Genomic DNA, 17,500 nt, shown 5'->3' with positions numbered 1-17,500 from the left:
CTTTCCTTACAATTAGTATAAGCATATACTATTATAATTCTATATATGTGTACTTTCCATTTTAAATCTACAATGGTTAATCTTTTCTCTTTTCATTTTTGATAAAGTTACATCTAGTATTTTTACAGTATTTCTCATTTCCCAAATTCCAGATTATCTTTCCTCCACATAGTTTCTCCGTTTTTAATTGTTCTTTATTTGTTAAAAATCTTGAATCTTCAACTATATAATTACATCAACATCACATGTATTGCATCACTCCAACATTTCTATTCTTCTTACTATATTCATAATACTATTCAAATTTACAGAAAGCACTCAAATTTTTTTTTCATTTTCACTTAAGCCTATGGTTTCATATGTTCATAGGTAATTATTAGGATAGCTTATTGAATAGTCTTTTCTCGCCCTAACAGAGTACCATTCCCAATGTGTAAATCAAACACTGTGCTTTGTGTTTGTGAGTCCAACAGCTTAACCATTATACCAAGCTGCAATCATTAATTGTATATAATCTTTTTCATCTATTTTCATTCTGTATTTTCTTTTGTAGTTATCTCTTTAAATTTTCTTCTTCTGTCTTTTACCACTTTACTCATATGATTCATTTTTTCCTTTTACTACCTCCCAATTTATGTCTTCTTCATCACTTTTTCAAAACCTTCTGCTACGTCCTTTTTATTATTTTTTCTCATCTACTTTTTCTTCTCTTTCTACTACTTCTATTTTTTCTTTGTTCATTTTCTTCCCTTTTTCCCCTTACTCATATTTTCACTTTTGAAATCAATCCATAAATGGCAATTGTTTTGCATTATTTCAATTCACATTTTTTGCATCGTGTTCCATTTTCCCATAATATACCATTTTCTTTTGTCACAATTACTTATCAAATGCCCTTCTTTTCCAAAAAAAAAAAAAAAAAACATACTTTAGGTTGTCCCCATTATTTTACAAAACTCTTATTCTCCTCCACTTTTATCATGCGTAGTGCATGTGTATTTTTTTCTCTTTCTATTTTTAGCACAATATTACAATCTCAATACCATTCCATAAACCTCTTTTATCATAAACGTTTGCAATGCCCAGTACTTTTTTACATAAAGCTTTAAAATGTCCTTTCAAAGTCTCTCTTTCTACCTTTGTTTAAAACTGTACATGAATGTTCTTTTTTCCCCCTCCTAAATGATTTTACCCCATTAAGATGCCGTGGGTCACAGTCTTCCCTTTTTCATATTCTCCAAGAAAAAAATTCCATTGAAAAAACAGTCTCAAATATGTCACAAAGAATTTCTTTGTTAATAAGAATAAATTCTCTTATCTCAAGTGATTTTACACCCAAAGGAGCTATTCAGTTTCCCCACACTTCATACCTTTCCATTTCTTTGTCTTCTTTACTTTGAATCCTTACTACATATTTTTGTTTTTCATTTTCTTCTGCCGTTTCTGCAACTCTATGTACTTTCTCTGCACAATTTCATTCCATCTCACCACTATTCTTCAAAAATGTCTCTGCATCCTCCTTTTCTATTGTTATTTATTTATTTATTTGAGATTTGGTAACCAGGAAAGTGTGACTAGGCAGAGGTTACGCATTTTCAGCTGAGGCCTGGGGGAAAAAACTCCACAAATAAACAGAAATATCAACAACATAACAAAAATACAAATGAGGATAAGCTGACATTTCAGGCAAAAGTACATAAATTGGTATAGGATATTACACCAAATATAAAACTTAGTATATAAATAACAAAAATATATATTTTTAGGTGGAGGATGCTAAATGGAAATAGTAGAAGAACTAAGGTAGTAGCTGAGAGGAAGAGGTATAAGACTGAAAGGTTGAAAGAAAGGTTTGGGAGTGGTTGAAATATAGACTGAGGTATAGGAGGCATAGACACTGGAGAAGAACACAAGCAAATCCAGAATTTGTAAAGATGTTCCTTAAGGAGGGTCTTGAAGTTTGGTGATGAGAGACTTGACTGATAGATACTGGCAGGCTATTCTAAGTCTTGGCTATACAGCAACAGTAGAGGGAGAGTTCATTTGACCTTAGTGGTTTGTAAATAGATAAATGTTTGTGAGAAGAGCATAGTTCCCACTAGGAAGTATAGTGTAAAAGGGCAGATTTAGCAGGGGAGACAAAGGGTTTGTAAAGTATTCTGGATTCATGGTAGGTTGATATGGAAATTCAAGCCAGTTTAGTTTTTAATGGATAGGCAATGGCGTGACTTGTAAGGTTGTCCTGTAGCAAAATTTTCAATTTTCTTATAACATTGACTTAATTTGTTTTCAAGGGAGTAATTTAGATTAGTTAGAGGAGGGGGTGTTATAGACAAGGAAGGTAAGAGTTAAGCTGTGACAAATTTAACATTAGAAGAGTTAGTTAGGAATTGTTTAGCCCTGTATAGCATGCCTATTTTTTGGTGGGTTAGTTTGATTGTATAGTTTATGTGCAGATCAAATCTGAGATTGTCATCTATTATGACACCTATTGGTTTAAAATGAGAAACAGCTTCAATTTCTATATTGTTTAATAATATTATTTTAAGTTTAGTTTATCTAGAGAATATTGTTTGGAAAAGAATAATAGAAGCTTTGCTTTTTGGAGGGGATTTAATAATTGTTTCTTGGTAAATTAGTTCTCAACAGAGTTAAAGAAATGTTGTGTTATGGTTTGTAGTTGAGTGGAATTATTGGAGGAGCAGATTACAGTAGAGCCATCAGTGTATTGTATAAGAGTAGCTTGTTTGGATGTGGATGAAAGATTTTTAATGAATATGTTAAAGAGGAGAGGGCATAGTATTGAACCCTGTGGAATTTCATTGCTGACAAGTAAATATGGGGATTGAGAAGAGCCCCATTTGACAGACTGGTGTCTATGGGATAAGTAGCTGGAGAACCATAGCATGGTATTGTTGGGAGAGCCAAGGAGAGAAAGTCGTGATAAGAGTGTGTGATGAGAAATGGTATCAAATGTTTTAGAAAGATGAAGAAAAAAGGTTGAAACAAAATTACCCCTATCTCTGGCTTTAATGACTATGTCAGTGACGGTTAATAGAGCACTTGTGGTACTATGTGCAGGTCGGAATCTGTGCTGAAAGGGAGAGAAAAGTTTATTTTCATTTAAGTCATTAAGGAGTTGTTTGTGGATGCATTTTTCTAGAATTTTGGATAGTGGTGACAGTATAACAATAGGTCTGTACATAGTTAGATAGTTCTGTTGAGTTCCCAACCTTATAAAGTGGAATAATGAGGAACTTTTTTCAAAGGCCAGAGACATAAGCTTCATTGACTGATCTATTGATGAGTGTAGAGATAGAGTAGGCTATCGAACCAGCAGCAATTTTTAGAAATTTGTTGGCGAGATTATCAGAGGAAGTAAAGCAGGGTTTGAGATTACCAAGGAGGTTTTTAATGAGTGATGTAGGAATATATGAATAATGCCCCCCCCCCCCCCCAGAAACATCTTCTTCATTTTCTGGCTCAATCTGCATCATCATTTCTTTAAGAAAATCATCCTGCAATCCCCCAACTGGAGGTTTGTAATTATACATCCATCATTTGTTGACTCATCTTCATCAAACAGATTTCTTTGAAACATTTCATCAGAATCCTGTATATACTATCCAGTCTCAATATTTGCATTTTTCTTTATTTCTTTTATCACTCCATTATCTCCCTCTTTCTCTGCCTCCCTGTTTCTCAGTGTCACCTCTGTGCCCAGAATACAAACAGAAAGTAGTCCTCCAAAATGGGTTCCACTTGCAACAATGATGGGTAGGGGAGTTTCCGGGTGCAATGGTGCCTGATAATGATTCTTGACATACTTTACAAACAGTGATAGAGTCTACAGAGGAAGGAGGACAATGGAAGGTGATGTCAGTGATAATATATTAAGTTCTGGAAATGAAGAAATGGATGGAAATAGTATCATTATTGGTAAGAAGGTATGTAAAGGAAGCAGAGACAACGGGCTAATAAATATTCTGTTAAGAAAGGAAAATGATAGTCTTATTATTAGTAGTTTAAATGTGAACAGCTTGATTAATGACTATCACAGACTATAGAATTTACATATTTGTTTACAGTCAGGGGCTGATATTATCTATTTACTAGATAAAAGATTACTCATTCATTTAAAAAGAAAAGGCTGTACTTGTTTGGAGCTTTGGAAATGATTTATGTTCTGATATACCTAGTTTATTTAAATCCAGCATTTATTTGTAACTTGAATTAGCTGCTATTACAGTATGAATTCTTATTAATTATTATTAAGAAAGTCCTTACCTCTGAAACCAAGATTACTCTCTCTCTCACCTACCTTCTACCCAGTCTAATGTACAACTCTCAAATTCTCACAAATCTTAACTCAACAGCTTTCCTACTGCCCGGCACTATCCACTATCATCTTCCATTATTCTCCCTCCAGACCTCTCTGAAGCTCTAACCAAGACCTACTACAAATCTACAAACCCAAGTCTAAATTTGGACATAACCTGTACAGCTATCATCCCACTATTGCCTGGAATAGGCTCCCTCTAGAAATCAGGACTCTTACACATCCTAAATAATTTAAGACAGCCACCAAAGAGCACTTTAAAAGTTACTGGTCCTGCCACTGCACTCTCACTCCTTAAACATCCCCGACTTCCCATACCGTAATCTACTTTCTGCCCTTAACTCACTCTTCTCACTAGCTCTCTCTAATCTTCCTTGACTACTCTTTCTACTGTCTTCTAAAACCTATTAAGCAAATCTCCTCATTGAAACATTCTATGCAATTGTCTTGCCTTCATGCAACTACCTTATGATAAAACTGGGGTTTTGTAACCACTTACCCCAAAATCTATATTCATCTTAATGAGATATTATTTCTTTTTATACATCTTGTAAGAGCTTTGTTATACTCCTTATTATTGACACTGCATAACATTGCATTGCTACTGAATACCTTGTAATAATCCTCTAACATTGCTGTTTAATACTAATTTATAATGAAAATTGTATAATATGTTGGGGCTTTTCTCCCTGGGCCTCCACTGAAAAAGGGTTCTTCAGCTCAGTCAGACAAACCCGGTCAACAAATGTAAAACAAATAAATAAATAAATAATTGTGTGATATGCAATCATTGGTGGGGATTTTAGACTCATTGTTTGTGCTTCTCCTTGAAAAAAATCTAGGGACAATGTATTTCATGTATTGCAACATTTTGCATATTAATTGTCTCATTATTGTTGTAGGAGATTGGAACTGCCGTATGAGACCCAACAAAAAGCGCAGTTGTAAAGTTACTGTATGACCTTACATAGGGCCAACTAATCACAGAGGTAGAGTATCCACTGAAACTGATTATGACAAATTCTTATTCTTTGTTTTTTTCTGATCTTATTCATGTAAGTATAACTGATCACATGACATTGGTTTTTGAGCTTGTTAGGAATGTATCAATTTTAACACCGGGCAAAGGTATTAAAAAGGTTAAATGGGTGGGCAAAATGAACAACAGAATGAAAAGATATGTTGCATTTGTTAAGGGGACAAGTAGTCGCTTTAATTGAGTTTTGTGAGAACATTTCACAGTGATGGACTCTATAAAGCAAAACATAAAATGTGTTTTGTTCTGTAGAAAAACCTCTTCTTAGTAAAAAATATCATCAGTATTTTTCTGCTTGGAAGAATTATGAGGCTTCCTTACAGTCTCCAGACTATGATGTTTGCATAGCAAGTGAGAGTTTTAGAAAGATTTACAATTGATAGAAAAGACAGTCTTTTAACAGATAAATGATATGTTATTTAATGTCTAAACAAGAAGTATCTCACTTTTTTAATCAGAATTTAAAAAAAAAGATTCTGAATTAATGCTAGGGTTGTTTAATACGGACGGTGTTATTGCTACCACCCAACCTGAAAAAATGCAGATAGTGGAGACTTGTGTTCAAACTTTGCTCCTATTATGACACTGTAATAACACAATGGAATGTCCATCATATTTCTGCAGAAGACATTACGGTATTAGATGGTCACATACCTCTTTCAGAATTACATTCTAATTTACATGACCTTTCTGCTGATTCATTCCCAGGCATAGATGGCATTACCAGTGGGTTCTATAAAAACCTGTCTTAGACAGAAAAAAATAATTTCTCAATATATTAAATGAATGGTTAGGTACTGGTATGACTAGTAAGTATTTGTGTGATAGTGTTATAAGATTTATGTTTAAAAGAAATGGCACAAAGAAGGTATTCAATATATCTATTACATTAACATACAAATACTGTAACATTTTCTGTAAAATACTTCAAATTAGACTAAGTTGTAGTTGCTTAAATAAATTTCAAGCAGGTATTTTTAGAGCGAATCGGAGACTGATCAAGGAAATGTTAGCAGTGTTGCATGAAGTCATTGATAGTATTAGTCATACTAAGAAATGCCTGCTTACTTCCTAAGATACCCAGAAAGTCTTTGATAAAATTTCACAGCAATGCCTGTGGGATAAATTGAAATCTTCTGGTATTGGTGCTAAATTGTTGTATGCTCTAAGCAGTATTTATGAAACTTTCTGGGCTAGACTTTTAATAAATGGTCACGTTGACAATAGAGTTAAAATGTATCAAGGCAGCAAACAAGGCTGCCCTTTGAGTGGCATGTTTTTTAACTTTGTGATGAATGCTAATGTAGAGAGGTGTTCTAGAACTTGTAAGGATGCTCTTTGGGAAATATACCATGCCTTATGCTGCAGATAGTTTTTTCTTATGCTGATGATTTTAATCTTATACTTAACTTGGAATAATATTTGATACTACCCTTCAGTAAATTAAAACTATATTAAGGAATGTGGGAATATCCCTTAATATGCAAAAGTATGTTGATTTTGGTTTTACATCATCTTTACATCATCTTTAGGGTGGGAGGATGACATAATGGTTAAGGTGCTTACCTTAAAGACACAAGGTGCAGGGTTTGATTCTCACATGAGGTAACTGTCTAGGCTTCAAATGGCCTAAAAGAGCAATTAGCTCAGTACTAATCTAATCTTGCATGAAATCTCATTTGTACGTAATAGAATTATTATTTTAAGAATAACTTTAGTTGGGGGGCAAATGTTTCTAACCCAAAAGGATTGTATTATTATTGATATACAAACAATTTTGGATACCTGGCAGTGTTCAAATTCTCCTTTTCAGAAGATGTTTATATCTTGAAAACTATTATACTAGGAAAAATTATGTTATATGGGACACATATTTCCTTTTCCAACAGCACAAAAGAGAAAATCCTTTTAGACATTTTTTTTTTCATTTTTTGGGAGAAGTTAAACTTTATTTAGAGAAATGTTATTTTTTTAGCCTCTATGTATTTATTATAGGGTACTTCTTATCGTTCAACATGACAGAGTGGAATTGTTTAGTAAATTATTTTGGGAAAAATATGATGATACTTGGGAGTGTGTGTTTATATGTAAGTGTAGTAGACTGTGCCATTACATCTTTAAGGAATGCAATGATAAAATATTAAAAACTTATGGTTTCTTTATCCATTAAGTGCACACAATTGTGGTAAATATGTTTGTGATAGATTATTGCATTTTTGATGGACCATGGGAAAATATTTCCTGGCATACTTTATAAAATATTAATCACATAAAACATAGGTTCCAAAACTTTATAAAATATTAATCACATAAAACATAGGTTCCAAAATATTAAGGAAATTTAACACTTTTTATTGAGAATCTTCTTAGTCAAATTACTGGTTAAAGATGATGAAATACTAGGTTAGAGGTCAATGTTTGTGCCATATTTGTAATGTTGAAGAAGCCCTTTCACATGTTTTTTAGACTACTCTAGAATTTGGTTATTTTGGCAAATGCTTTTGTGTTCTTATAATGTTGGCTTTATTTTTCCTATCATGTTAGATACGACTCTATCTAGATTTACCATGGGCATTTGCTTATTAATGTATGTTTGACAGATACATTTTTATTGGGTATTACGGCATATTTAGTTAGCAAGATGGAAAGAATTTTTGTTTAAGAAAAATTCAGATTGTGTTTTGATATTGGAAAAGTAACTAAATGTTTGTGGAAGAAAGGATGGGGGAATACATATTTATGTTTCACAAACTTATAGTGTTGAGTTACTGGACTTTTTACTGTGTGTATCTTTCTTATCCTTGTTGATTATGTTATGTGATGCTCTTGCTAGTTGCCATTATAAAAGTCCCCTACTCTTTTTAAGAAGTGCCGTAGGATCTTTTGCATCCATAAAGACAAGCTCAATGTCCATGTGCTAGTTCTAGTGAAGACCAAGTCATCAAGGACGTCTGTGTACATTTGAAAATGTAACCTCGCACTAGTGGAAAGAAAGTGAGTGAAGAGTTACCTGTATCTAATCCTGAACTCAAAAAAATTTCTAAAAGGAGTGTGTAACTGTCAGCAAAACTACAGACATCTGCAAAGAATAAAATAATGCCTCATGGCAACTCACTCACTTTGATCTGACATGGACATGGGTGCTGAATAACAGAGAACCCATGGACACCATTCTGGGATCAATGGCATAAAGTCTGCTTTATTTTATGAATGCCATATCATCGGCGTTGTGATTTGCTGAGCACCAATGATGCCATACTACTGGTATTCAGCAAATCAGAGGTAATGTCTGACTTCTACCATTACAGCAGAAAACTCTTATATGCACTCTAAGATGGCAAGTCCATCCAAATGTCTCTGATGAAAATAAATGTCCATGTGTACATCCATAACAACCATGGGAAGCACACTATGGGGTACAGGAAAAATATCCCCTACTAGAAAGTATCCCCATTATAACTGATATCAATGATTGCCTCTGTGTGTTTTTGAAAGCCAGAACCACCTGAAAGTGAGTAATGATGTTTGTTTGGAAATCCCAGATTAGATAAATGGATTGAGCACCTGTAAGAAGTCCCTTATGAAGTGAATCAATAACTTTAAATGCACTAAAATAACATGGCAAGCCTAAGGCTGTGCAAAAAGGTTACAACAATCATTACTATGGCTGCAGCAAAGTGATATTGAGGATAAGTAAACAGTTAAGGTATCCTTAACCACACAATCACAGATGTTGTAGAAGATGACTGCATAGACCCAACTAACTATTTAACTAACTAAATGAATGAGCTAATAAAATAATAAAAGAATGAGAAATTGAGTTTGGGAGTATTGATAACAGTAGGTTAATAAGCAAAGACTTAACATTTGAAAAGCAAAAGTTGAAAATGTTAATAAATGATGTTTGATGATGTAGAAAAAAAGAATAAATAAATACAATTTGGGAATAAAATAATCAGTAGTAATAAATAAATTGGTATATGTAAATATGAAATTGTGAATGAAAGCTGTATACAAAAAAAAAAAAAAAAAAAAAAACGTGCAAAAAGTAGAAGCCCTTACTTTCGAAATGTCATGTTCTCATGGAATATACTGAAGTTTTAGTATATAACAAAGCAGTAAAACTTTACTTGAACTAAAATTAAAATCTGCTAATAGATATGAAACATTGTAAAAATCCATTCTCCCACCAGAACTGCAGATGCATGACACAACAGAAGACATAAATTCACCATTTAAGTCTTTAAATCTTGGAAAAGGCCATTGAAGATGTAAGTCATTTCATACTGTCCAGAATCACTAGCTTATGAAAACAGTCATGTCTTAAAGTTATGTGGATAAAACAAAAGTGACTAAAGGATTCTGAAATAAAAATAACAGTTAATAAATACCAGATGATTCATGTGATAACCACACGAAATTCTAAAAATGATGATTCAACTAATGGCAAGTATGAACAAGAAGGAAAGTGCCTTAAAGTAAATTATAGGAAACACTGCCAGGAGGGAGTAAGCACAAAATCTATTGATAAAATACTGAATTGTCTAAAGGATGCCACTAACAAAACAAAATGTCTAATTAATGGACCAGATAAAAGGCTCAGTATGCTGAGCAAACAACAGTCCATTCAACCAAGAACAAGCAACAGCCATGCAAAAGCCTCTTGCTGCAGATGGCCCAAAGGGAGAGACCGTGACAATATCTCCAAGCCATAGTCCAAACTCAGTTATTAAAACAGTGTAGTTCTACAAGATGTTTTCAAAAACAAAAAGTTGTGATTAATGTCATAAAGAGAAAACCCAGTAGATGGAATGCCAATAATTGCAGAGGAGGTAGGTCACAAAAAACATCTCCACTAGTTCTATGGGACCAAATTTTCCCAAACCATTGCTGCAGATCACATGTAGCTTTCAAATTGAGATGTCATTAATTGTAGATGACGTCTATAAGTATTTCACCACTTCTATTGGCAGGCTGTTCAGTAACTCTTTATCCCACACTGTCCCAATGGAGTGACGATAGAAAAAAAGCACTCTTCAGTCATGCAATATACTTTAAGTTACTCAGAAATATTTTTGGAGCAGTATCAGTCATCATCTAACTTTCTGCATTTCTATATTTTAAAGATCCACAGCAAACTCTATTTAATATTCCAAAATGAAAGGCTGCCATATAGACATCGAACATATTTGTATATCCAGAAATAATTTGCCTGGAAAAGAACACCCTTCTGCATAACTGACCTGTGGTAAAACTTGATTTATTTATATTTTTCTTAACAGGCCAATAATTGGGTATAGAGTAACAAAGCCCTCACTATAACCCAGGAAAGCCAGGTTTGGTTAGTGGGACAGGTTTTTAAGGAGCTGGCAGGAAGGGATGGATGCACGCATCACTTCTTCATCTAGGTATTTATTGCAGGAAGGCATGGTGTATAGAAAGGAGTAGTCATTTGATGTAACAGACAAACACAAGGGAAGGGATGATACCCATATGTTTATTCCATAGATGAAGTAGCCTTTGAGATATGAATCTATCTTTCCAGCAAGTTCTGGTAGAGACACAAATAAGGTTCAAGTCCATGAAATGTGTAACCCTCATATAATTTTCTTGTGACTATGTATCATCTTCGTTATGGCTGGATCAGAGAATGCCTTGTTGGTCAGGCATAAGTCACCTCTCAATAAATGATATGAGATGGAGTAAAGGGATAGGGCCTTTAGTCAGTCCATATAAGACACGTGTTTTACGCTTTATATTGTTTAGTGAGAAACCTGTGGGGCTGCTCCAATTGGTGCAAGTGCCTGTTTAATTACATGCAGAAGGGAGCATTACACTCAATTATGGGCCTGATGAGGGTTGACTACAATGCTGCTATGACTTCCTTTGACCTTGATGTCATGCATTTGCTTATAAAATGAGCCACACAGAAGGATTTCATTACTACTCTAGGTACCTGGTGGTCAAAGTTTAGTCTACTTACTATCTGTGTTCCTAGATCCCTCGCCACTGGGTCTGCTTTTAAGGGTGTGCTATCAATATTATACTTTGCATGGATATCTGATTTACCGAAGGATATGATTATGCATTTTTTAGCATTTAGTCTCACACCATGGTTTTGGTGCCAGTCACTCAAGCAGGAGTGTATTCCAGGAGTGTACAAAGCTAGTTGAAGAAAAACTACACTCCACTATGCTACAGCCCCAGGAGGAGCTCAGTGTCTCTCCAACCTAACGCCACTCTTAAGTATTCAACTGCGGTACCACCATTTATCATTCTTATAAGAAAAGCGCAGTCTGGGTCTGAACTCTCTGCAAACAGCTAAAGGTCTTTGAACCTAACACCACTCTTAAGTATTCAACTGCGGTACCACCTTTATCATTCTTATAAGAAAAGCGCAGTCCGGGTCTGAACTCTCTGCAAACAGCTAAAGGTCTTTGAACCTAACACCACTCTTAAGTATTCAACTGCGGTACCACCTTTATCATTCTTATAAGAAAAGCGCAGTCCGGGTCTGAACTGTCTGCAAACAGCTAAAGGTCTTTGAACCTAACACCACTCTTAAGTATTCAACTGTGGTACCACCTTTATCACTCTTATAAGAAAAGCGCAGTCCGGGTCTGAACTGTCTGCAAACAGCTAAAGGTCTTTGAACCTAACACCACTCTTAAGTATTCAACTGTGGTACCACCTTTATCACTCTTATATGAAAAGCGCAGTCCGGGTCTGAACTGTCTGCAAACAGCTAAACAGCTAAAGGTCTTTGAACCTAACACCACTCTTAAGTATTCAACTGTGGTACCACCTTTATCACTCTTATAAGAAAATCGCAGTCTGGGTCTGAACTCTCTGCAAACAGCAACACCATGCTTAAGTATTCAACTGCGTTACCACCTTTATCATTCTTATAAGAAAAGCGCAGCCCATGTCTGAACTGTCTGCAAACAGTTAAAGTTAACTTTGAACCTAACACCACTCTTAAGTATTCAGCTGCGGTACCACCTTTATCATTCTTATAAGAAAAGCGCAGTCCAGGTCTGAACTGTCTGCAAACAGCTAAAGTTCTTTGAGTATGTGTCTGCCTGTTTGAGCCAATATTCATTTTCCCCTGGAGAGCACTCTGCTTTGGCTTGTAAGCAGCCTCCCACACACACACACACACACACACATACACACACATCTTCCACTTTCTTGCTTATTCCCTTCTGTTAGCCAATAGTATCCATAACTGATCAATACTGTGTGTTTGTTAATTTAAACTGAGATCACAGTAGCTTAGAGTGTCCCACTTTGGTCGGGACAGTCCCACTTCAGTTGTGTCCGCAGTTGTCCTGAAAAAAATTAAAAATGGCAAAAATCCTGAGATTTTTTATTTCCTATGTTTTATGTTTTTATGTGTAATAAAATAATACAACTGTATCTAAAATAACTAAAAATAAATGTATTATAAACACAAATACACAAAAAAAAAAAAAAAAAGAAAAGCTTTTTTTTAGGCAAAAATAAAGTTTCTCTCTTTTGTACTGGACCGTGGGTGATTTGACGTAAAAAAATCTGATGTTTGTTCTGAAAATGTCCCACTTTGGCCATTTGAAAAGGTGGCAACCCTACAGTAGCTTACTGATACAAGATTATCCTGTTTTTCCATCTGAGAAATGGTTAAGAAATGACTTACAGTTTCAGAGCAGTCCTTGGTCAATTCTGATTGTTTCTTAAACACAAACTTGTCTTTGCTTTGGCTCATTTGCAGCAGTACAAAAGAATTGCCTGCTCACACTCTTGTTCTCCCCCTCCCCCTTCCCCTCCCCCTTCCCTGTTTATTACCTTAAGCCAATCCCAAAGTTAATAAATATTACCTGTGGCAGGCACCATTTTTAAAACTACAACCACCCTTTGTCACTATTATATGTTCATTTGTCAGTTTACTCTGTTACCTGATTGTTTCCAGCCCCCTCATAAGAGCAACTAACAGGGTCTCTACCCACTTCGCTCCCCACCCTGCCCCCTATTTCATCCCACCCCCAGTGGTACTACCTTTATTACACTCACAAACCCCTCTCGTCTTTCCAAAAGCCAACCACAGCGCTAACCCAACACTACCTCCTCCATCTTCCCACTACTATCACACCTCTTCAACTAACATGTACAAACATACCTTACCTATGCTCACTGCATGCACTCTCCTTGCATATCTTACATTCTACCAAAGCTCCATCATTCCCCCACTCAACCACTACAACTGTACTACTACTCAAACCACCCCTTATGTCTCACCCACACTCAGCTACCCTCCCAGCAACTCAAGAACCATCCCTATGCACCCACCACATATTCTACCAACTATATTACTCAAACATAAAGCATTCCTACAACTTAACATAGTAACCCTCCCACCATACCTATTACCCACAGAGCACAATCATATCGTTTCTCTAATAAACAAACACATTCAAAAACTGAAAAAACTAATAACTTCATGCATATCAAAACTAGCCCTAAGTGGAGACATCCACCCCAACCCTGGGCCTACCATCTCCAACCCCAATCCTCATAATCAGACTAGAAACCACAACTTCTCCCATATCACAGCCAACTGAAAGCCAAGTGACTTCCTTCTACTAAGCCTAAATATTAGAAGTATATCCAACAAAGTCCATGAACTCCATGCCACCATAGACTTGTACTCCCCATATATAGTCATCCTGACAGAAACCTGGCTAAAACCACACATTGCCAGTGAGCAAATACTCCATACCAGTTATGGCATACTAAGAGTAGACTGGCTAAACAAGAAATGAGGTGATATAGCTATAATATTTAAACAGCATCTAAACATCCAGATCTCAAAATCATCAGCTCCACAAATAGGCAATGAGGAAATAATATATACCAACCTCAAAATAAACCAAAACAAAACCATCAACATAATTGGATGCTACTTCCCACCTGGCCAAAACATCCCTCCACTAGAAAACCTCCTCATCTGGTCTACCCACCATCTCCCCCAAGAAACTATAATTTTAGGTGATTTCAATATTGACTGGCAATCCTGTCCTGGCAACCATCCAACCCATCATGTAAACCTTCATGGCTTCACTCAACTAGTCCAGTCGCCAACCAGGATAAATAAAAACTCCAGCAAGCACAATACCCTGGATTGGATACTAGTCAGTAAGAGCCCCCAGTCATATATAACAGGCGGCTTATCAGATAGCCTCAGTGATCACTCCCCAACATTCCTACTCAAAAAATACCTATACCAAGCTAAACCTGTCATCTACCATCAAATACGTAAAAAACTAAATGTTAACCCACTCACATTCATCTCATCCCTCAAAGAATGTAACTGGCATCCTCTAAAGTGCTTCAGTCTTGATGACGCAGTTGAATTTTTTAATATTACCTTCCTGAGCATCCTTAATTACCATGCCCCCATAAGACTTTCCAGAACCAAAGCACAACCATCCCCATGGCTACAGAAAACCACTAAGTCAGAAATGAAAAACAGGGCTAAAGCCTGGAAGCACTGGCACAAAACCAAACCCCCTCAACTAGACAGAAATTCCTAGAACTACACAATAGAGTAAAAAAGCTAATAAAACAGGACAAATTCCAATACTACCATTATGCCCTAGACTCCTCCCAACACAGCCCCAAACAATTCTGGTCCTCCATAAACTCTATCTTCCACCCAGGTAAAGTCAGTACCCCTCCTCCTAACATCCCTTACTCCTCCAAAAATATTGCTACCTCATTCAACACACACTTCACACAAACCATACTATCACTAGCTAAACAACACAATCCCCCTCCCCTCCAACCCACACCTTCAACTAGTAATCTCCCCACTGCCTTCTCTTTTTCTCCTGTACCTACCTCCAACATAAAAAAAAAACTCTTTAATAAACTTAAGCCCACCAAATTGGCAGCCGACAACATCCCAAGTGAATGCCTACAAATCGCAGCTGATGATCTGGCCTACCCAGTATCCATCTTGATTAACTGATCTCTGTCAGAAAGTTATGTTCCCACACTGTGGAAAGTATCACATATAATCCCCCTCCGCAAAGGCGGCACCTCCACCGAACTAACCAGTTACCACCCCATAGCTATTCTCTCACCACTCTCCAAAATACTAGAGAGATGCATACACTCTCAGGTCTCAGACTACCTCCTTACTAACAACCTCCTTTTCAATACTTAGGATGGTTTCCGACCAAACCATAGCACCACCACTGCCTTACTCTCCTTTACTAACACTATCCTTCAGCATAAAAACAATGGCTATCTCTCTGCTACTTTCCTAGACCTATCTAAAGCATTTGACATGGTCCTACATAAACAACTCATCTCTGTCCTCAATAACCTATCCTTCTACCAATCAGTCACCAACTGGTTTCTGAGTTACCTGTCTGACCACCAACAATCCATTGTATGGCAGAATGACATATCTCCCCAACTACCTGTCTCCATAGGGGTTCCCCAAGGATCCATCCTTGGACCACTACTCTTCTGTGTTTTCACCAATAATCTAGCCTCTGCCACCAAACATGGCACACTCATACAATATGCAGATGACTCAACCATCATGTGCTTAGCCCAGTCCCTACCCAAACTGCGAAAAGTCACACAGGAAGCCTTTTCCTCTGTTGAAACTTGGTTATTTGATGCCCAATTAATACTCAACCCAAACAAAACTAAACCACTCATCTTCCAACCCACCAAACATACTCAAAACAACTCTCACTTTAACATCACAGCAAAAGACACCACCACTATATACCCAACTGAACACACCAAATTGCTAGGAGTGGAAATAGACAATAAACTAAAATTTGACATTCATATATCCATGACCATAAAAAAAGTCCACAAAAAACTAGGAGCATTATACAGAAATAAGCAACTTCTCATCAAAGCAGCAAATATTTCAATAGTAAATTCCCACCTTATCTCCACCCTACTTTATGCCTCTCCAATATATACCAACCTAAGACAATGCAATGTAAACAAGCTAGAGACCTGCTACAACAAAATCACCAAATTTGCCACAGGGGCATCCTACCTTAGTCACCACTGTCCCTCACTTGCTGAATTGGGCTGGCTTGAACTCCCTCACCTCCTTTAATGGTATCAACTCTCACTCGCACACAAACTAGTAAACCATCCACTAAATGTCCCATACCTCCAGAATCTACTCCAACCCTATCGCACCACCAGACCACTAAGATCCAGCAACAAAAATCACTTGCAGATCATTAATGCCAATAACTCTGCTGGTGAAGCATTATTATCTTGCACCATAGCCAAATTATGGAAATCCCTCTCTTTCACAATTACCTCCGTACCAACATGCACCCACTTCAAAACTTTACTAAAAGCGCACCTAAAAACATGCTGGCCATGCCCTTGCAACTCCTACTCTAATATCACCCACCCCATCCAACCACTACCTTTCTTTTCACCCCACTAACTACCTTGATTATAGCAAGTTCCGATGCTCATAAACCTAGTACTTATTATACAGCAGAAACTTTTTATTGTAACATTTGTTAATGTCTGTTATGTACTTCGCAGATAAAAATTCTAGTTGTCTACTAATGTACTATGTTCTTCATCTGTAAATATGTTTGTAATTAATTGCTATGTTAAATTGTTAATCTCTATGTAATCCAATGTAACTACTGTCTGTTTATTTTAACTGTGGAGCTTTTCTCCTTGAGCCTCCGCTGAAAATGGACCTATGTCCAGTCGGACACTCCCAGTCAACAAATGTAAATAAATAAATAAAATAAATAAGAATGATCTTGTTTTCACTGTCTTACTGTTGTTGATATGGCACAATTGTTTTTGGTTACTCAATTTGTATTAATTGTTTTCATTGTGTAGATTACTTATAAATCTGATATATCCTAATGTTCATTATGGCACAGAGATGTCTTAAATGAATTGATTTCTAGTAACTATTTTCTTTGTGTGTTTTACTTATATGTGCATTGATCCAGGTATTACTTGAAATTATTCCAAGGGGGTCAATCTTCTAGCCCAATTAACAAATAAAAATCAAATAAAATTGGCATATTGGTTTTAACAAGTTCAACACATATCATTGTTCTGACAGGCAC

The sequence above is a fragment of the Protopterus annectens genome, chromosome 5.part0 (genome assembly GCF_019279795.1).
Source record: "Protopterus annectens isolate FY-2018-M chromosome 5.part0, PAN1.0, whole genome shotgun sequence".
NCBI classification, from domain to species: Eukaryota; Metazoa; Chordata; order Ceratodontiformes; family Protopteridae; genus Protopterus; species Protopterus annectens.
Note: the sequence above shows the minus strand (reverse complement) of the source record.